This window comes from Rhea americana, unplaced genomic scaffold, assembly GCF_003343005.1.
Source record: "Rhea americana isolate MKP2758 unplaced genomic scaffold, rheAme1 scaffold_37, whole genome shotgun sequence".
Lineage (NCBI taxonomy): Eukaryota > Metazoa > Chordata > Aves > Rheiformes > Rheidae > Rhea > Rhea americana.
The window spans coordinates 2,307,974-2,328,975 of NW_028186501.1; the positions used below are offsets into that span (position 1 = coordinate 2,307,974).

A 21,002-nucleotide genomic window follows, 5' to 3' on the forward strand; every position below is an offset into this window, starting at 1 on the left:
GTTGTGGAAGGTAAGCGCTGTGCTAGGCTGATAAATGCTYGTTACTGTTCGTTTGTTTTAACCAACATCTGGAAGGAGAAATCGGAGGCTCCAAACAAAATAATTAGTCTGGGTTTAAAGCRGAGTGAGGTGAAGCTGTGAGTGAGTTGGTTGGGTCTTAGTGGGCGCTCRTGCTGGGTTGGAGGGTGAAGCCATGGCACTGCTTTCCCTTGCTAAGTCAATCTTCTCTAACAGGAGCCCCTAAGTGCAGCTATGAGGAAGCGAGTTTCTCTGTTGAATAGTGAGGTGAGAAAGTGTCTCAAAATGCCTGGASTTGGGAAACCTTGCTGCCTTCTGGGAAAGGCAGGGCTCGGGTATCCCCCCTCAGGGACAGACCGAACAAAGGAGTTGCTGTTTGGAAGTCCACTTTCATAAAGTATCTTCTCATCACCCAGCTTCTGTGGCTTTGATTTACATGCTGCTTGCTGCAGAGTTTTTTGGGGTCGGTTTGCTTGTGGCATRGGCTGGTCTGTCCTGCTACCGTGTCTGTGTTATCCTCGGTCTCGTACAGAGGCAGGAACCAACACTGCTGTAAATCGGCTCTCAAACTATGCTGCACCCTTGCTGCRCAGTGGCTTGGATTTAGTGAGCACACTGTTATGAACCCACAAGTACAGCAGCTCTTTATTGCTCAGATAGGAACAGATGTGTTTATCTGTGGATATGTCCGTTTAGATGCAGCTTGTACCAGCAGAGTTTTCACTCGTGTTGTTTATTCCATGCAGTCGTTGGCCTCCATGTAAAGCTGGCTCCGAAGGCTGGGTTTTGTCTGAGTAGCTGCTGCTGAATCATACCTCGTTCCTGCGTGATATCACCGCGCTTGCGGAGCCTGCAGAGTAGGCTGGCTGTGGATTTCCTCGCTGGAGCTCAACACTGAGATTTGTCTTGTCGTGGGCTGGAGGAACAGTTTGTTCCCTACCTTTACTGATCTTGCTGTTTGGTGATTAGGAGTATTTCCCCAAAGGGCTGAGTTAAAATACACATTAAAAATGCAGTATGTCAGCTGGAATCTCCTTCCTCTAAGGAGGAAAAAGAAAAATTATTTTCTGTAAAGGAAACTTTAGGTTTGCTGGAAAGTAGCAACAATAAAAATGGAGAAAAGGAAAAGAAAAGAAAAAAATTGAGTAGACTGGACTTGGAGACTTTCTCTTCAAGGCATTTTAAATGCTCAGCCTAGTTTACGCCTCGTGTAATTTCAGGCTTGTCAGAAAGCTAACCCAAGTAAAATACAGTTAAAACTTTTAAAAATCACTTTAAACTTGTGGATATGCTTATTCCATATTAAATTACTTTCCAAAATACATTAAACTGAGCTGAAGTAGAGCCAATATAACTGTGAGTAAAACTATCTGAAGTCAGATTGGTCCTACTGGAAAGCATCTATGTGTAGATCAGCCCTCAGATTTCAGAACTACGTCAGGGATTAATTTGGCACCCCTCTGTCATTCATGGATGGTTTTTCAAGCATTTAGGGAAAGAAAATACTAGCTAAAGAACCCTGCATTTCATAGGTGTCCTATTCTTTTTCAATTGTTCACATGCTTTTTCACATAGCCTGCTTTGAGCAAAGCAGGTACAGTTTTGCAGCCTGAAAAGGACTCAATCATCCTCTTTTGTAACAAAAGTAGATTCATCAACTTATATTTTTTGTCTTTGATAGCTTGAGAAATTTTTAAATTATATTTTTAAGTCATTTCCAAAAAATCATTGGAGTTTTCTTTCTGTTTCTGGAACAGATATCAACAGAAGAGATAAATCTTGCTGTGGGAGCAAGCCTTAGCATTAAGGTAATGATACAGCATCTCAAACATGCTTATTCTTCYGCTGAGTGTTGGGACCAAAACTGTATAGTAAGCTCTAACAAAGAACTGGCATTATTCAAAAGAAAGGTCAAATGTGTCTGTAAATTCAATCTTATCATTCCATCCCCCCCCAGTATTTTGCTGGGTATTTGTTTCCAGTATTTTTCCACTCTGAAGTCTTATCACCTATTTGCTTCTTTTTTGAGTGTTTCATTCTGGCGCTTGCTTGCCGCTGATGAGACTCTATTTCCTTCCTTTGTTATCACAGCATACTGGGTAAACTACGGATATCCAGCGTTATGTTCCATTTTGAATGAGCATTCAGGTTTTCCATTTGCCCCCTACCAAAGTTCAGTTTTAACGAATGTCCTTATCTGGGAGGCCTAGTAACAACCCTCCAGTGATAGTTTTGAATGCCTGCCCGTGTGAGAGTCATTTCAAGTTTGGTTATGGCTTGATAACTCTTCTCGAAGTCAGGAGGCTTTCTTGCTCTGCAGACTACCACCTTCTTCTGGACTTGGGCTGTTTATCTCTAGAGCTGGAAGGCATCAGGAGGCTGGAAGTTACCTGTTGGTACGTTATAGCAGGAGGCTGAGTCTAGAAGAAGTAAGATTTTTTTCTTTTTTTTCCAGCAGTAACTTAAGGGTAATGAGTTGATGTATGGATATGGAAGTTACTGTTCTATCTACTCTGAACTATTATGAACATTCAGTGTGTTCTTAYCTATCAGGATAGATGTCAGTCATTCATAAATTGCTGAGAGAGAGGTAATTTGACTGTAAATCAGTTATAAATTGTTCTCCCCTTTGCACTGTCCCCAGGCYCTTTATAAAAGATTTTATTTTCAGTCAGGAGCAGGGTGAGGGTGTGGCAATAAATGTCATAAGTTTAATAAGTTACTATATTTGTCAGAGATCTGTAAAAAGCTTGCTAAATTAAACCTGCCCACTTACCCCCCAAGATTAAGGTAGAAATTAGCTCTATACRTTTGTTTGTTTGTTTTTATGTGGGGGCCTGAAAATCTGTAGCCATATAACTGTTTGGKTAAATGCCTGCTAGCACAGGGACATCTGTCTTGAATCCATACAGTTCAGCTCCTTATTTTTATGCACTTTGACCTTCCTCCTGACAGGGATGGCTTGGGTTTTGAAGTGGCTCCTTTGCATGTGCTGTTTATAACTCCACTGCTCCGGTGTTGTCTTCGTGCAGAACAGCCCGGATGGCATGGAGTCCCCAGCGTGGGTGCTGGCCCTCCACTGCCTGGTAGTTACAGTGGCAACCTTTCAGGCTCTTGCTGGAATATGTTTCACTGCATAATTACCTACTCAACAAGAGTATGTGACCTGTAACTGGGAATGTGTTGGGAATTACAGTTTTCACTCATCCATCAGTCATGCCTAATTTATCTTTCAGAAAGGATACATTTGGAAACACTAATACAATGCATTGATGGAATGGCATTTAAAGAAGTTGCCATCATACGTTTTGGGCTAAATAAAGACATAGAATATCTTTAAAAATGGATTATCTAAAACATGGAAGTTAATGGTTGTATCGGGAGTGTCCAGCTTATTCTTAAACAATAAGTCAAGATGCAGTGTCTCTGTTAAACATAGCAGCATCTCTCTACAAATGCCCAATAAGCTCAAAGACATCCTTCTGTTATAGGCCAGAATGATGAGCTCCCCTTATTGCTCATTTAAGTAGCAAACACTTGAGTAAGTTCATTTTAAAGCAACATTCATCAAATTTGAAAATATTTCTTGCAGTTTGTTTACCCAGATATTCCAGATGGATGACTGCTYTAAAAGAGTTTTTATTGCACTTGCCTCTAATGTAGCAAGTGTAAAATCCAAAACTCCACTTAATTTTATCACCTGAGAATTAAAATACTTCTATCATTAAAGTAAGGAAAATATTTTTATAGTCCCCTCTCTTTGGACTCATGGTGGGTATGAGAGCTTTCTCTTTCAGCTTAAATTGCYGTTGCAAATATTTTAAACCATGTACCAGTTATTTATATTTTATTTTTACATGAARCTGGGAGAATAATGTAGTTAATTGTAGAGTAGAACAATCAATAAAGTCCTTTTAGACCATTTGTGAGCAGTTTAATAGAGACTTAACATTTAAAAGTAGCTTTAAATAGCAAACTTCATATATGAAGTTGTGGGTTAGCCTTCCTAGTAGTTGCAGTCTTATTAAAAACAGGTTTCAGATTCATTGGCTTGTGTTCTCTGTTTGAAATTAATTTCTTGTGATCTTTCAGCCATAGGTTTGAGCACTGGTTGTTCCCCATACCATTTGTGATTGAAAATGCTCCCTGCAAATGATGCTACTTAAACAGATTCTACATTCTTGTGGGAGCAAAGACTCCCAAGCAGTGGTTCATGGCATTTGTGCAGCTGTAGTTTAATTCACCCTTCTCATAATCGGTGTTTCTCGGAGTATAACTTGTTTTCCTTTCCTACATTCATCAGTAATCCTTGACAGTTTCATCCTACTTTCCATCTCCATTGCCTAAATGAGTATTTTCTRGTGCCTTTCTAATCCCTCTGGGACATTTTCCATATTCAACAGATTTTTGGTGGTTTCAGTTTATTTCTTTGTGTAATGRTTTAAAAAAGGAAATCCCCAAACCCAAGATTCTGTGAAAACATTTAATTTTGAAAGTCATTATTTGGATTAAAGTCCAGGCAAATCAGAACCCCGAGGCAGATTTAACAGCAGGTTTGAAAAAAGATTATTTAATTTAGAGACTCTGCAGAATTTCTCAGATCTGGGTTATTATTTTGGCTTTTGAAAGTTTTCTGGAATGTCCCCAAGTGTCAGAAGCTGTCGTTCTGAATTCTGCTTAATTCACTTGTTTGTCTAAATCCTTTATAAAAATTTATCTTGAGCATCTAAGCTTCCCACAGAAAGAAATCAAGCTGTGATACAAATCATTAGGTTAATGAAAGAAATCTAGTTGATCCAGTAGAATTTCTTACTTTGCAGTCACCTTTGGCTGATGAAGACTGCTGGCTCCTCGGGCTTCAGAGCTCTGCAGGGTTACTACACGGAGATCTGCATGGGAGAAGCAGYAGGGTGCACGGTTACTTCTGCCTTTGATGCTCCTTAATGCTGGGCGGCAGAACCAGATTTGCTGTAAGGGCTGGTAGATCCATGTCACTTTCTTGTCACTTTTAAAGGTGCTTGGARGGTGAAAAACCAGCAGGGCCTGCAAGATGCAAAATGGGGTTTGCTCCTATGCTCTGACAAACCTTACTGAGGTAATATTTGCACGTTATTCTAATCCTAGCTCATCAGACTGTGAGTCACTTACCCAAACTTCTTCTGCTTCGGGTTTTGCAGACCGCTGGGCAGCAGGCTAGCTCCTCACCTCAGAAATCGTATAGACTAAACACGAGATAAGAGCCAACTGACAGATTTTTCCGAAGGAAGCAACGAAACAATATTGCTCAATACTGCTTTACCAGAGCACAACAACAGCTTGTTCTCCACGAAGGACGACCTTGAGGGCAGGCGTGGAGGAAAAGGACAAGGCAGYTCTTGGGGGCCCCTCGCGGAATGTCCTGTTGCACTATTTAAAACCTAAATACTGTTTTTTAATACTAATACTTCACTGCCTTCTATCAATTTTGATGAAAAATGAATTTGCTCCCATGCTGGGAGCAAGAATAGAAGTAACTGTTGCTTGTTTGCTCTTTATATGGCTTGCCTGTCCTTGCAGGCAGTGCTGTGGCCTCTCATGTGACTCTCAAACAACAGTTGAGAAAATAGCAAGAAATATTGGCATAATATTGTAAACTGAAGATGAGATTACAGCGGAGATCTGCTTTTCCTGTAAGGCTAATTGTTCTCATTATAGGATTAAATTGATTGATTTCCTGTCAGAAACAGTGCCTGAAAGAACAAAGTCAAAACCTCTGGCGTAATATGAGTCAGTTAGCTGAGCAGCTGAACACTGAGCTGTCTTTAGATTATTTTCTTGTGAACGATGACAGATATCTGCTGTTAATGCATTCTGCAAACAAATTTGRTGCATTTTTCTTATTACTTCACACAGTTGAAAACCAGCCGCTATACTCATTCAACAGGATATGTTTCTAGCTTTTCCTTGAGATTTTAATGTTTAGTGTTTATCATCCTAATTATTGACTCCRAATAGCGATGCTTCCTTTCTTTGGGTGTAGCACAGCTACAGCATGAGGACAACTGGAGAGGATTAAGCTGAATGTTCCTAATTTATGCAGGTCAAGGAAAGTTTGCCTTTTATCATTCAGAGATAAGTACAGCAAGCTCACTTTTTTTTTGAAAGGCTGAGTTCCATGAGTGCCGTTACTAAGTCTCAGTAATCATAAAGGTTTATGTGGGTGGATTTCYCAGAATCTTTCTAATTTATTTCAGACTATTGCACAGCCTTATACTGATAGGAATAGAGAGGCAAAGGGTATGCTGAGAGAGAGAGAGGTAAGCCTGTATGCTGTCTTATCCATGATGTTCAGTCTGGCAGAACTAGTTTGCCCAATTCATCAGCAACTATTTTGCCCCATGTAAAGACACATCTGTGCAGAGGATACCTGATACACTGCCACAGYGGGGATCTGGAGTTAGCAGTGCTCTGGAGAGATGTTATGCTGTGTAAAATGTGGCATTCTGCAAATTGTAAACTACACTCATGGATAGGGCAAACCAATCTGGATAAAACTGCTTGAGGTGGGAGAATAGAACATAAGATACACAACGTAGTATTTATTGTAGATACTTCTCTCCCCTTAAACTGTTCTTTATCTTTTATAAATATTCATGTTCTTTATATGCACTGTTCTCATACTAAACAGATCAGTGATTTTTAACCTTTTTTATTTGTATATTCCTGTGTTTTTCCAGTGGAAATGGAGATCCTGAATAGCAAATTTAAACCTAGTGAGACATCTGCTTGCTTTCCCTAGCTATCTGTCACAGAAGTTACATACAGAGGCACAAGCATCTTCATACCACAGGTGAAAACCACTAATATGAAGAAAGTCACAATATCCCTTTTTTTCTTTGCCTTGTGTGAACTGAGACAAATAGACCCTAGAATTAGATGCAAAATGCAGAGCATGTTTGACATTGTTTATCCTGGGTATGAAAGGCATGCTTAACAATTCTAATTCTACCTGTTTCCTGAGCACATCAGATTGCTGGAGGAGGATGTTTAAAAAAAAAAAAAAATCTTATGAAAAAAATACTTCACTTAAATTCTGTCTCTGAGGTAAAACTCTAAGAGATGTTCAAGCTAGACTGCAGAATAAGCATCCATTTTCCATTAGCGTTCAATGAAGAAATCACTAACAGTGTCTGCACATGTGTGCTCACAAGACAGTCCCATCCAGCACTGGCACTGGGCTCTGTGCAGGCAATCACCAGTGAAGAAAGACTGGAAGCCTCAGGATAGATGGATTCAGGCGGGGGGAACAGGGTGCATAAGAACAGTTGAGGAAAAGTCAGTCTGATCCAAATTTCAATATATACATAGGAAAATTCCTAATTACTCCAATGGGCTTTTGTTCAGGCCAGAATTTTTGGTTGGTATAAAGAGAAAGATGGTCTAAGCTATTCTCTTGCTATCAGAGCCTGCAGGCTGTAATTAACWGTGTGTAATGTCCAGGTCCTACCATTTCTGGAGGTGAATTCCCTGGATACCACGTCAGACCTAGGCCAATCAAAATGTGTGCAAATAGAATTTTCAAGATGGTCATAAAGAACCAAGATTGTTCTTTTGAATTAATAGGTCCATAGCTTATTTCTCTGTTCCCTAATTCAATTTTCAACTGGAAAGGAATGAAGGCAGTAATAAGACTAACATTAGTAGAATGAGAATTGTTTATAAGCTAGTAGGCAAATTGGAACATCCTGTGTTATCACCAGGCAAATAGGCATGCTAAGATTTGAGAGATTGTCTAAAATTGTTTAAATTATATCTCATTGAATACAATGGAGGAGAAGTTTAGAGTCCTTCAGTTCTGTAATTCTCCCGATGTCTTACATAAATCTTTGTATTTTAAATCCTTTATGCTTTGTGCACACAGACTTTCTAAAGGCTTGGAATGTTACACAAATGAATCAAACTCTAAATACAAGCAGTAATTTTCCTGAGTGGGCAAAAACTAAAGTAATTGCCAATATTTGCATTCTAGCATGAGTGTGATTTCATGAATGCCTGCTGGAACATAACACATCAGCCTCCGTAGACATATCCTATTTCTTTTGTTTCCTTTTCTGCTTTTGCAGGGACTGTTTCTACAAAGCAATCCATCACTGTTCCCTTCATTTGTCAGCCCCTACAACTSCCTGCCTGCAGGTTTGTACCTGTGTTTGTAAAGAGTTAGAGCATAGGTGCCCATCCTTCTCAGCTGCGGCTSTCTGGGCCAAGAAGTTGCTGCCTGCAGTTCCTCACCACTCTTGCCTTGCCTGCTCATCTGGTTATATGAATAGGTTTTGGTCAAAATAAAACATCTTAGTTTTAAGAGGGCTAGTATTGAGTCATTCTTACCTGTAACGGAAATTACAGGTAAGATGGGCATAATGAAGACTGAGACAGCGAATGTGATGGCTACAGTTGGAGGAAAAGGTATGTGACATCCAAGTTCAAACACAGGTTTGTTCATCCCCTTCCTATTGTATCGTTAGGTTCTTGTCACATAACTATGTAGCTGGTAACCTACCAGCTTCTGCCACTGAAGACATTTTGGTCCTCCTCTGATGTAGGCCATTACATTAAGATCCTTTAATTTTATTTTTTCCCCTCATTCTAGTCATGTAGTTACTAAAACTTGGAAAAGCTGAGCCTGAAACAAGCTCTTAAAATACATTGAAGGAATTGTCATTACTCAGAGAAATAGGTCTGAAATTTACTGGCGTGTAAGGAAGTGAAAAAGAAAATTGTTACTCAAACTGTATTTGCCAGACCAAATTTCTGCCTTTGAATGCATCTGGGCAGCTCATTAGATTAAGAGTTCTGTGCAGAATAATTTGGAGTAGAATTTGCCCTCAGAGTTCAACTGGAATAAAAGATATTTAAGAACCTGTAAGGCTGTTAGGTGACATTGTACAAAAACGTCTAACAGCACTGCAAATTTTGATCCAATATTCAGTGACACCAATAGAAAAGCTCCCAGAAAAGATGGTGGGAATGTCATTTTAATGAGCAGCTTAGAGAGTATTTATTTTGAGTGTTAAGTGGTAATTAGGATAATCGGAGATTCTACCTAATAAAGAGGCAAATCATGCTATTTCTTTCTCAACATATGCAGCTCCTTTTGTTTCTCAGCCTTATGGCTTTCCTAAGAGAGGGTATGAACTGACTATGAAGTAAAGATGTGTTATGCTCTGAAGAATTAAAATTCAAGGAGCATGGTAAGCAAATGCTATGAACATATTGTAAATATTTGCTTCGAGCACAATATTATAGTTAAGAATCTATGTCTGATCTTTAATTTATTATTAGGAAAATAGTCCCTGTCTGCTTCTCTGACTGAGGCATTTAAGGGACTTCTACAAACATTGTCTTCAAACTTGTCCTTGCAGATGTGATAATGTCTTTTTACAAATGAATAAGACTGTAGCGTCAAATGGTTAAATATCCAGCTCCAAGGAAAACAGGCAACTTGTGCTAGAAATTGTATCCGATCTAATTTACTCTCTCATGATTTAAGCAAAAGTCATATGTCTGAAAAATGCATTCAGAGCTGAAGGCACTGTTCTGCCTGATCATTGGCTCAAAGATCTATTCGGATAAAACACCAGTTAGCAGGAGAAATTAAAGGTGTTGCATCAAAACGAAACTATTTCACCTTTTAAAGATAACGTACAAAATAACATTTGGTTGCCAGAGAATATGGTATTTTTATGGAAGTTTAGGAATGCAAGGTAAGGTGTTACAAGATCAAACAAATACTGGTAGTTTTGGGGGTCTCATAAAATGTGAAGGAAGAATGAATTGTTCAGGTTTTTTAGTTCCTCTGTGACTCTTTGAAGATTTAATAAGTTTTTTGATTGGCTTTAAACCTAAATGGTGCTCTAAAACTTGTTGTTTTTTCCCAGCAGCACTAATATCAGTCTATTGTTGGCTCGTTTGAGTTTTGCCAATTAACCGTGCTCTGGTCTGGCTGCTCCTGCGATACTGCTGCACTGCTCTTGTTGCACAGGAGTGTCAAATTGCATTTTGTTTCCTGTTTGTCAGGCTCAAGCTGCATAGTTTTTTTTCTAGTTCACCCCAAGAAACTTCCACTGCTTCTTTCAATATTTGAATTTCTGCACTACTTTTAAAGCAATCAATGTAGCTGCAGAGGGAAAGCACACAAATATTTGGCACAGATTGATATTTACTTTTTTGTTTTCATGGACTCGGGTTGATTGTGCCTGTTCAAAATGTCTCAGGAGAAACCTGAATAGTTTAAACATATGTTCAAGGAAATTTTTTAGTTTATGGATCCCCAGGTATTTTTCCAGGTTGTGCTTTTGTAGAATTTCTTAAATAGATGTACTTYCGTTATTTCGAAAGAGACTGAAAAAGTAAATCTTAACAAAAGTAGTATACTTTAGGCAGTACTTTGCAAAGAAAATTAGGTTGTTTAGTTAGTGCCAGGGCTGGCCGAGCAGGGCATGCAGTTCAGCTGCCTGTTCTGGGATGTTCCTGCAGCCCTTGCAGGGAGGTGCAGTTGGGCCCCAGCCTTACGTTCCTGTGTCCTGCTGTAGGACATCTCCTGGAAAACACCACAAGTCTCTTTGTGTCTTTCAGTCGAGTATTATAGCAGACAATATTTCTCACATACCAGTAAGTACAGGACAATCTAACTTCTGAGGAGAAAAAAAGGTCATTTAATTCAGAAGATGGGAGATGTTTAGTGTCCTTGAGCCACTGAAAGGATCTTGATGGCTCCTTTGAAAAAACTAGAGCTGGGATGGACAAGACATGTAGCTGAGGTCAACAGCAGAGAGGTTTCTGTGCATTTAGCAGTTGCCGAACATCGGCCGCTGATGACTCATTTGAAACTGAGTTATTGCCAGCCTGTCYGCAAACAGCATATGAACATCATCCAGCTGCTCACACAGACTTCATCACTGTACATGCCATATTTGTGCTATAGGCAGGGATGAAATCTGTCTGACAACAGCAGATCCCAGGAARAACATCCCTAAGAGCCTCTGATACTGGAAGGGATCTTGCAGAGGAGAGTTCCCCTTAGCTGGACTTGGCAAAGGACTGTGGATTGGAATGTCAGGAAAATATTCTTCACTGAATRAATGAGGTAGTTTATTAGGTCTTTTCTCTGTTTCTGTGACTATGAAGACAGAATTTATGAGTAAGACTGTTATAGCCAGTGTCCAGCTGAGTATTTACAACATGCTTAGGAAAGCATACTTTTTTTTTTTTTTTTGGACAGTCAAACATGTTATTTTTAGTCCTGGATGGTGCTTTCTCCTCTTTAATGGTGTAAGGTTCCTGTTAACTCATCAGATTGGGTCAACCCCTGTAAAAAGCTAGCAAGAGACATAACGGCACCCTTGGTGGAGCCTGAGCTCTGGGCAGAGTGATGAGGAGACTTTCCCCTGCTGAATCGTGCCCAAGCTGTGGAGCAGGTGGGATGCAAAAGCCCAAACAAACTGCAAAGCCTGAGTCTGGTTTGAACTGAACTCTTGTTAATTTATCTCCATTTATGGAATTATTTTATGTTAGACAAAATATTATGCTACTTTATGGCTGCTTCATTTGACACAAAATATGTGATGACCTAAACAAATACTGAACCCACAAATTATACCCAGGTGGCAAGTTTATTTTAAGTTAAAATTTTTTAAAGACCTTTTTATGTAATCCTCCTAGTGGGATAATAAGCAAGGCTGGATCTTCGGCTGGTGCAAGTCTGCTTAGCTATGTCCAARTCTGTTAATCTCATCTGCTTTTTTGCCAGCTAACAACTTGCCTCATATATTTTCATGTTCMTGTATACTGAAAAAAGTCATAACTTTTGTTTCACTGCTGATATTTGCAAAAAGAAGGCTTAGTGAAGCTGGGATATTTGGTGTAAGTGGTAAAGAAATACTTGAATTTTATGAGGCTGTTGAGTCTTGGGGGAGCGGGAGGCTGGCTGAGCCGGCGGGGGCAGTGCAGGCTCTGTCCCTTCCCGTGGCCTTTCGGGGCTAGAGCTGCAGCCCGACCACTCCCCGCTGCCACGGACCGTGATGCACAGTGTAGCTGCGGCTCGTACCAGGCGTTTCAGCTCAGCCTCTGTGCAGCCAGCACCTCAAGAGTTGCATAACTCTGCTACAAAAAGTTTCAAAGAGTTTTTTTTTTTTCCTCATTCTCTCCTGTTTTTTCCTTTTCATAGGCAGTCAAGTGACATTTGCCTAAAGTTTTCCTGTGTAAGAAGCTAAAGCAATTTCCTTTGAAGGTTCATTTGTAGCTTGTTAGTTTATAAAGAAATTTGGTTCTGCTCCATCGCCCTTCCCAGACACTTCCTCTGAATTCCCGAAACCACTTGCCCATAGGAAATAGCGGGTGACTTACTGTTGTGTCTCTGCCATATGTAGTCTTGGGAGAACAAAAGTAYAAATCTGTGTGGCCTGAACCATCAATCTTTGATTCCTAAATCTTTTTAGCACAGAAAGCTCACAGGTCCTAGTCAGAGATGTGCAGTACTCTTCTTAAAAGTCTTCCTATGGATCTATAAAAATATAGGGCCAATTCCTCACATGGTGTGAATCAGCTTAGCTTTGGTGACTTGAACAAGTCACCATTACATTGGCTTGTAATGTGCACTTTCACAGTACTTTGTATTACTTGGGGTTTGCTTGTCCAGCTGAACCACCCATTAAAGCACTGGGAGTCTTTGGGTGTTCGATTCACCTGTAAGACACAGGTGAATTACAGGAGATTATAGGGGAATTACAAGGGATTATATGAAATGTAGGTGTGTACATACAAATGCATCCTCCCTCATATTTATCGTTTTGGCTGGAGGTAAATCAGTTGTACCACAGTAGAGTTTTGAGGAAATGGGATCCCCTTTCACAGCAGATCCCTGCCCGTGAGCTCGCGCTCTCTGACCACACTGGATCATGGGACAAGGCTTGTCCTGGGCGAAGAGCCCCAGCTGCAGCTCACGCGGGAGCCTCTCGCAGCTGCTCCCTGAGGATGCGCCAAGTTGTGGTGGAGCGCTGGGGTGAATGGACTGCGCGAGGAGGAGCACGCGAGTGATTTTGGGGTGTAGAAGAGGCCTCGTGGTGTTGCAGACTGGGCTGAGCCACCATGCCTGGTGCTGTGACCTGCACCCAGGGCACCTCTCGCCTCTGCTGCATAAATGGTGCCTTAATGTGATTTATTTTTGCTGAATTCACTAAGCTGCCCTAAAATTGCATGTGTTGATCTGAACTGAATCATGTGAGCTTTTATACTGATGTGGCTTTTTGGATCAGGCCAGAAAATGGAATAGATTGCTTGTGATGTTTCCCAGGTATTTGCTTTATATACACCAAACATAGTTTCTAATGAAACAGGGATGTTTCTAATCATAATGAAGTTCATGTCTCTGTTTTGCTTTTAATAGCCCAGCATTATATGACATACAAAACCACCCCATTTGTTTTGCATTCCGTGTAAGTAGCTTCTCCTATAAGACCACCCTGGGTGGACTATTGCTAAGGAAGTCAGGGGTGTTGGCAGAGCTGCATGTCCTGGGCTCGGCCGGACACATGGCCCCGGCTCAGCTGGCCATGGGGAGCTACCACAGTGCATTAGCCCTCGGGCTGTGCCCAGTGCACACACGTGTGCTGAGCTTGCAGCGTGCCCCCGTGCAAATACAGCACAGGCTGCCTAAAGCCGTGGCTCACGCRTGAGCACAACACCTTATTGCTACCTTGAGTGTTTCACTGCTGTCCCACAGCCCTGCTGGATGAGCCTTCACAAAAACATACTGATTTCCTAATTTCCATGAGCATTTTTCAGCCAGATACACTCAGGGCAGCTGGAGCAGTAATGCATTTGCCCTTGCAGAGAGTCAGTGTGAATGTGCATGTCTTGTTGGGAATGGTGCTTTGCCTCTCCCAGAAGTGAGRTTCAGCTGCATCACAAAACACGCTTGTAAGAGACTAAAATCACGTGGCGGATGTCAGTAGGATACTGTGGTTTTGGCTTTCTTTTAGTGTGAAGTTTTTGTGGCAATAATTCCTGTTTCCATCGCATCCGCCACACAGTGATCTGCAAGCAGAGCCATAGTGGCTCCAGCCATAGTCTGGGCACCAGAGCAGCCGCCCAGCTCTGCTGGCTGCTCCCATTCCTCCGGGGCAAAGGGGGCTTTTCCCTCTGCCCTGCCTGGCGCTGCCCCCAGCAAAACCAGCCAGCACGATTTGGCACCGAAGAGGAGCAAGGATCCTCCCCTCCTCTTGGTATTCCCGAGCTAATGGCTGCAGACTCGAAATATTTCTGTGCAGGAGGGGGAACAGGTGGCTTTTTCTTGGGTTGGAAAACAGGCRTGTGGAAATGAAGTGACCAAATGGAGGTCTTTGGGAAGAAAGATAAAATCCATGTCTTAAATTGCAATCTGGTGCTTTCGTACAAAATTCTCCTCTCTGTTCCTTTCTGGCAGGGGCTGAGAGTCTGTCTGTGGCATTAGGGTAGCTGACACCGATCCTGAAAGCTCCTTCAAGGGGTCGGAGGGAGAACAGCCGGGGCCTAACCCAGCCTCAGCACAAGGTGACACTAGCATGGCTTCAGGAAGCCCCTTCTTCGTAATTCAGTGCTCTCTAGTTTGCTATTTTGAAGGCATGTGGAAGATCAAGCCTTCTCCGAGGGACTTTCTCCGTGTGAAGTCTACATGCCCGAGCTTTCGTACTGTGCTGGGTCAGCTTCCCTCCGGTGTCTGGAAGTCACATTAGGAGCACCACCTGCTTCTCTGAACGGCACACACCTACCAGGCACTTCTGGCTTGCTTTTGCATTTAATGGAGCAATTACTCCCTAAAGGATTCAGCACAGTTCCTGTGTTGTCAAAGAAGCACCAGCATTTCCTTTGCAAATCTTTGGTTCCCAACAAAGTTAGTGGAACAATATCTCCAAATTTGCTGTAGCTGGAYTGGGGCCCTAAACTGAGTTCACTTTGGGATAATGCAGAGGAAATCTGTTGYTTCTGAACGTGGAAGAAATCGTATATTCCACCTGCTGTGATTGCCAAGGAAGAGAAATATAAGGAATCTTTTTAGCTTTAAGCTTTTTGCTTTTGTGCTCTAGGACCAACTGCTGGGGCAGGAGCTTCRCTGGAATCGGTGCCTCCGGTGGGTTTGCCCCATTTCCGGAGCTGGCTCCATGCTGGTGGTCTCGGTGGTCCTCAAGGTTAGGGGAGAGAACAGGCCCCGCGTCGTAAGGGGAASGGCAGACGTCCAAGAGAGAAAGCGATTGCAGTCAGCCCCTGGAAGAAAAGTTTAAATCTGAGTGATTCTGATATTAATAACATTGTAACCTGCAAAAGAGTTTGATTCTGGTAAGAAAATATGTTTCCATAACTCTTAGTGCATCTAGTGTGTTTTTCTTAGTTTTCTTAGTTGAACTCAGCTGATCAGATACCTCAATTAATTTGAATGGGACTACTAAATACGCTATTGGAACTAAATGCAGGATAATACTGTATGCAGTGATAGTACTCTACAGAATCTGGGTTTCCAATTAATTCAAACAAATGTTTCATTAAAGTGAATGGATCTTCCACTTGTACATAGCAGGTCTTATTTATCRCAGTGCTCAGTGAAGCAGAATATCAAGCTGTTGAAATCCAATGTACATTTGCAATTAGTGCCACAGATTCATTCTCATGAATGTGAGGGTTTTTTTTTCCAGATATTCTCACTGCAATTCGTTTATAAGTGATCTAATTTATAAATTAACTTTCTACTGTTCCAGAGGTCGGTCAGCCCTCTGGATTAGGGATGTCTAATGAATGTCAGCTGCTCTTGTGCTGAGCATCAGCCAATTCCGAATGTAAAGAAAATAAAGACACCCCTCAGRCCTGCCCATTTCTGAACAACCCACGTAATCTGTGAGCCCTGAGTTATTAAAATGAGAGGATGAAAGCCTCGAGCTGTTTAATATCTATGTAGACTGACCTGGCAACCAGTGCAGCCTGGCAGGCTGTGCACGGGGACCCGAGACCACGTGGCTCTTCCCCGGCTCTGCTGCCAGGGGTCTCCTTCCCGCCCGGAGCAGGGGTGCTGCCGCCGGCTTCCTCTGAAAACCGCTTTGAAATCCACAGGTAGTGAGCAGGGTCTTGGACTGTGGTGCTGTTGTTACTTCCTCAGGGCATAAAAACCTCTCTGAAGCAGCTTCGTTCTTTTCTGGATTCCTTCCCCAGGATAACTCTGGATTATTAGCTCATTTAGAAACTCCACAAAGACACTGTGTTTCAGAGAAGTTTTTAAAGAAATTACACTGCCTTTTGTTGTTTAAAAGGCTCTGAGGATCTTAGGGATGTTTCTTTATTTACTCTTTGATCGTAACCTGCAATTTTCTCCCCTTTGTCTATGCAGCTGCAGCCAAAAAGGCCATTACAAGTCTTGGACCGCAGCTTTTGTGAGTCACTGTCTGGTTTTACAGCAGAACGCAAGCTAGAGTTACCGTCGGGGTGGTTTGCATGGAGCGGTGCTCGTTGCCGAATTGCTGCTCTGGGTTTTCGTCGCTCCGCTGCTGCTGGGCTCTGCTCGCCCTGGTGCGGCRCTGTGCCTGGCGGGCAACGAACGGGGGCTTCTCAGCCCCAAATTCCCRTCACGGCCGCCGCGGCTCTCGCAGCTGCGCGTCCGGCTTGGGAGAGCAGCCCAGGGGCGGCTGGAAACACTGGCGCAAASGGCTCTGGCCAGGCCCAGCCTGGCACCCCGGCCGCGCAGGACCCGTCGTTTGGAAAACGAGCAGGTTTCTGAGGCTCCTTCCTGCCCGGCCCCACGGRCGGAGGGCGGTGACAGCTCGGGCACCCCGGCGCGACCGCAGCAGCGCCGTAAAGGGTTTTATTGCAGGATTTCAAGTGTAACGGTGCAAGGTCTCCCGTGTGTTCGGGGTGACGCGTGGAGGTTGCCGCCAGCCGTGAGCGCTGGCGTTTGGGGCTGCTGCAGGCAGGTCTCCCGCCCCGGGGGACCCTGCGGGGACAGCACGGAGCAGCGCTGCGCGGCGAGCCCCTGCCTCGCCGCCTCGGCTCCCCTTCCCTCGGGCAGCCCTTGGCGTCGCCCGTTGCGGACGGAGCTCGGGGGCGCAGCTGCCGGCGCCTCGCGGGCTCCAAAGGGCTCCCCGCTCCTTTGCGTGGAAATGTGCTGCAAAATGCTTCTCTTTAAGGGCAGGAGGGTTTGCAAGCTACCTCCCCGCTGGGTGCTGCGCCGCGCGAAGAGCCCCGGGATGCACTCCGAGGCGCCGGGCGCGCGGCCGCTGCGGCGAGGGGCTGGAACCTCCCTGGTCCCCTGGTGCGGTGACGGCGGTGGCGAGGCCCAGGCTGCCGGCCGGCCGGCGATGGACCTGCAGGGCCTGGCCACGGGCGCCCTGAGAGCCCGAGAGCGGGCTGGCCGGCAGGAGACGCGCTCTGCGTATCTAACGGCCTTAGCGCCTTAGGCGTGTTTATCACCAGCTCTGCTGGCTCCGTTTGCCGGTCTCAGCTGCTCCCTGCTATTTGGCACGTTGTCAGGATGCCGCAGAAATGGGGAATTTTATTGCACCGGTCTTAAGAAAGGGGGTGAAAGAGGGAAAGAAAATCAGCATAGGGTATTTTTTTTATGATGTTTTAATTATGCAAGCAGGCAACTTTGATGGATTTTGTGCAATTTTTTATATTCCCTGGCTACCGAGAGGGGGTGTTTTTTGTGGAGGAAAGTGTTCTTCAAAATCTCTGCTATTTTTCTCTTTGACCTTTRAATTGCCCCAGCTGTAGCCGGGAGGGCAGATGTGTGTACGTGGATTTGGAGCRGTGAGGTTTAAAGCAGAAGTGACTCATCCGGTGTGAAAGCCATGGGGAAARAAAACGCCCTAAGATGGGAAGAGGGGTCAGAGAGCGGCTTAATTTCGGCCGCCTGCTGCCTCCTCGTCGGACTGATCAGCAGCTCGGGCGCTCTGCGGCTGGTTTGTCTGCTCTGGGGCTACCCGCGTCCAACTTCTCGCCTGAACTTGGGTCGCCCAGGAAACAGCCCGTCTCCGSTGCAAGCGGGGAACAGAAGCGGCCTCGGCCTGAGGAGACCAGACGCGGGTTCCTCCCGTGGCTGCTGCCCGCGTGTTCAGCGTGAGGAGCAGACGCCCCGGCTCGGACCCGCAGGTGACCCAAAGCGGGAAGAGGCGGCAGGACCCGACCGCGTCGGACAGGGGAAACTCTGCAATGAGTAAGACCCAACTCGGCGGGAACAGGCGCCAAGTGCCGCGACGGCGCATCGGCGAGGGGAGGAACTGCTCGTCGCGCCCCTCGAGGGTGGGCCGGGGTCGCTGCGCGGGTGCCCCGCGGCTGGGGAGGCGTCCCCCTGCCCGGCCCGCGCCGGGGACCGGGGCTCGCAGCCGGGCGTCCTCGCAGCCTCTCCYGGAGCACGTCCGGGCCGGCTCCGCTTCCCGGCGTGCTGCGCCGGGTCTCGCGAGTTCTGCYGCTTGCAACTGAAGTTAGAGAGCTGACTTGTCCTCGTGCTCTGGGTGTTAAACAAGAYCCGTTCTTATTTACAGATACTTACACGTGTCCGCGTGTCTTTCTGTAGCCACCCTGGAACAGACTTGTCTCTGTGCCGCCGCCTGTGCTGCGGGGGTCACCTAACAGCCCACCTGCAAAGAGCACCGGGGAGGCAGGGGCGGCTCGAGCTGCACGGTCCGCCCCGATCTCGGGGCGCCGCTCGGAGGATTTCCGATGCTGTTCGGGAGCTGACTTAGAGCAGCGGTGTAAGGGCAGGGCAGCGCCGCAGCCCCTTGGGGCTGCTTGGCACCGCTCCGGCTCCGCCGATTTCAGCCCTTCTCCCGCCCCGCGGATGTCCGGCAGCCGGGAGCACCGCGGCCCACGGGCGCTACGAGCGCGGGAAGCCTCCCGGGCTCTGCCGGCTGCCATCGGCGCGTTGGATTTTTCTAGAGCTGAGCCTCAGTAGTTTTTTTTTTTTTTTTTTTCCTGCTTGCTCCAACGCTCTCGCAAATACTTCCCTGCCCACGTGCTTGGATCCCCTCGGAGGTCACGCGGCCCGCTGCTCYCGGGCAGAGGGGAAATTGCATGATCGTATGGAAAATACCAATAATGGTGTTGAGTTTTGTTACCATGGGAACGGCAGCTTGCACCAGAAATACAGCCCATCGAAGAGAGGAAGGCTGCGTGCTGCGGCGGGCGCACGCTGAGCTTCGACCCYGAACAACGCCGCCGCGGAAGAGTTACGCAGGAAAGGCCGAGTGCTGCCGGAGCTGAGGGTCAGACTCTTATTTCTCTCGGACCTTTAACCAGTAAATTGTCCTTCTCACGATCTCATAACGTAGTGCTAGTTYGTTAGCACTTGAGCTATCTGCTTCGAAGCTCGTATACGTAATAATCCTACACTGCGTTAAATAAAAGCTCTGAGAGATCAGCATGGTAGAAGTTGGTATCATGTTAAAGATCGCTGATGTGATGTATAGAGAAATATACTGCTCACGTGTGTAGCCACAACAGGTTGGCAAAGTGCAGATGTAACTGCGTCAGCGTGCTGGGAGGCAGCAAGCACTCGCRCCTCTCCAGTTCTGCTTCCTTGGCCGCTGAGACTCGTCCCTGCAGGGCAGGAACGATTTACCCCGGCCGTGCTGAGCCAGCCCAACGGGCAGCACGGAGACGGGCTTGTTCTGAGCACCTGTAGCAAGACAAATGTTCGTTATTTCAACGCTCAGTTTCAACCATGGAAACGTTTATGTGGGAAATGGATGCACGGAAATGACGGGCTACAAAAGACATCTAGTCTTTCGCTCTGCTTCCCAAGGTGAAAGACTCGGTTGATCCCGCTGTTTTCGAAGATGCCAGCCCAGCCCCTCCGGGAGCTCGTACCGGGGGCCGCGATCTCCGCGGCTGCAGCGCRCGGCCCTCGCCTCGCTCCGAGTCCCACCGTAGCCGCCACGGCCGTTCCTGCGGCTYGGCAGGAGCGGTCCGGTTCCCGGCTCGTCCCCGCTGTGAGATGCTCCCGGCGCCTCTCARAGGGGATCAGCCTCAGTGTTGCTCCGGCTCGGCGGCAGAGAGCCGCGGAGCAGCTCCCCGCCTTGCAGCCTGCAGCCCGGCTGCTGCCGTGCGGAGCAGCCAGGCCGGCGCCGCGCTGGTCTCGCGTGCTCTCTCCTGGCCGCGCCGGTAATCACAGCCCGAAAGCACCGGAGCATCCGGCGAGGCCCCGCTGCCCGCGGGCCCCGGCGCCGCGCCGGGAGCAGCCTGGTGCCCACGCGAGGGCTCCTCTCTCCCGCCCGGGTGCCCCAAACAGCACCGGCGGCCGAAGCRGCAGCTTCCAGCACCGCCTGGGCCGAGCCGTCCCCTCGCTCCCCCCGTCGTGCGCCGCGTCCCCGGGTGCCGCAGCTCTCCGAGGGCGGCCCGCGAGGCAGCTCCTCCRCGGGCACCAAGTGTAACGGGGCCGGGGGGGCAGAGGAGCCCTATTTGCAGCCTGCCCGGGGGAGCGGGAGGGCGACCCGCGCTCCCGGGAAGGGCAGGGAGCTTCCCTGTGCCGGCGGTGCCCTGTGCCGGCGCGGGTATGTTTTCCAGGCTGCAGCGAGCGCTAACGGGCCCCTGAGGAACGCAAAGCTGAGCTGTTTGGTGGCCCTGGGGTGAAGATTAGTGCCGGCTTGCACAGAGGCGCAGCTCCGAGAGGCACAACTAGTGAGGAGCTAATAAAGCATTAGGAGCTGTATTTGATTTTACACCGTGAAAATAGAAAGAGGCGTTTTGCCCTCCGGGAGAGGGGCGAYAGGCTGCGCTGGCCAGCAGCCGGGGCCTGGGGGAAGAGCAGCTCCGACACCCTCCTCGGGGGAGGAAACGCGGTGGGGGCCGCTGGCGCTCGTTTCGGAAAGCCCAGCGCTGCCTTGCGCGGGTAGCGTCGCCGCAGCACAGCGAGGGCGGCTGCTTCGCCCAGCCTAAGGGCTCCGAGGGAGCCCCCCAGCAGCGCAGGGGCACCCTGCGATTCCCCGCGGCGC

The 21,002-nt window shown here is 46.5% G+C and overlaps 1 long non-coding RNA gene across 3 annotated transcripts; it reads left to right on the plus strand.

Annotated features, from left to right (window-relative positions):
• The first annotated feature begins 235 nt into the window (after positions 1-235).
• Positions 236-15,709, plus strand: LOC146591496 (uncharacterized). 3 transcript variants are annotated; one of them, XR_014896785.1, is made up of 8 exons: positions 236-285; positions 765-875; positions 1,776-1,826; positions 2,339-2,447; positions 2,974-3,104; positions 6,735-6,847; positions 8,121-8,194; positions 14,487-15,709. It is a non-coding gene; the product is annotated as an uncharacterized LOC146591496 (long non-coding RNA). The 3 variants fall into 3 exon arrangements; XR_014896784.1 differs by having other exon boundaries at positions 8,121-8,190; positions 14,477-15,709; XR_014896783.1 differs by lacking the exon at positions 14,487-15,709 and having other exon boundaries at positions 8,121-8,338.
• The last annotated feature ends 5,293 nt before the right edge of the window (positions 15,710-21,002 follow it).